The sequence below is a fragment of the Plasmodium reichenowi genome, chromosome 10 (assembly GCF_001601855.1).
Source record: "Plasmodium reichenowi strain SY57 chromosome 10, whole genome shotgun sequence".
NCBI lineage: Eukaryota > Apicomplexa > Aconoidasida > Haemosporida > Plasmodiidae > Plasmodium > Plasmodium reichenowi.
This window is the reverse complement of record NC_033655.1, coordinates 884,767-885,879: the sequence shown is the minus strand read 5'-3', so window position 1 is coordinate 885,879 and position 1,113 is coordinate 884,767.

Here is a 1,113-nt window from a genome sequence, read left to right as displayed (position 1 = left end):
TTATTTAATTATTTATAAATTAATGTTATTTTTTTAAAAAAAAAAAATAAATATTTTGGAGAAGCCAATAAAAATAATTTTTACATCGTATTTTTTTTTTTTTTTTTTTTTTTTTGTTACTTCCTTTTAATACACTTTTCTACATTTAAACAGAAAGATATTTATAAATATATGTTTTATATAAAATGAAAATAATAAAAAGTATAAAAAATAAAAATTTTGTACTATACACATATAATACATATATTTTTATAGACATTTAATTTATTAATTTTTTTTTTTTGTTTATTATGAAGTGCATTTATGTGCATGTCTAATATATCCTAACAAATTTTTATTTATATATATGAAATAATTTGAAATATATGTTTTAAAAAGAAAATAAAAAAATCTTGTACCACTAATATATATATATATATATATATATATATTACTTTTCCAAATAATATATTACTTTTGTATCTTATACATATTTTAATATAATTCCTTATTATATAAATATATATATTATATTATAATATTATTTCATATTTGTCTTTTTTTTTTTTTCTTTTGTTTTTTTTAAGTAGAATAAATTTTCTACAAAAATTAAAAAAAAAAAAAAAATTATTAACCCACTGATTTATTTCATTTTTTAATTATATCCTTTTGGACAATCAAAATTTTTAATAACCTTTTGACATATGCATTAATCTAATATATTAATTCGTTTTGTAAACACATAATGAATAATTTATAAGGTTACATATTACAATGTTTTTCTGTTTGTTTGTTTTTTAATTTATTTATTTTAAATAGAAATAATGTTAAAACAAAATTATTAAAAATCGATAAAATGTAAATTAAAAATATATATATTTTTTTTTACGAGAAAGAAACTTATATTTCTTACATGTATATTATTGTGTATTAAAAAAATATATATATATATATATTTATATATATATAAGAAAAACATTACTTTTTCATCATTCTTCATATTTCAAATTTATAAATATACAAATATTTTCAATAAAATCATTTGTAACAATTTTTTTTTTTTTTTTTTTTTGAACTATATTTTATGTAGACACTTTAATATATATATTTTTTTTTAAGAATATTTTATATATA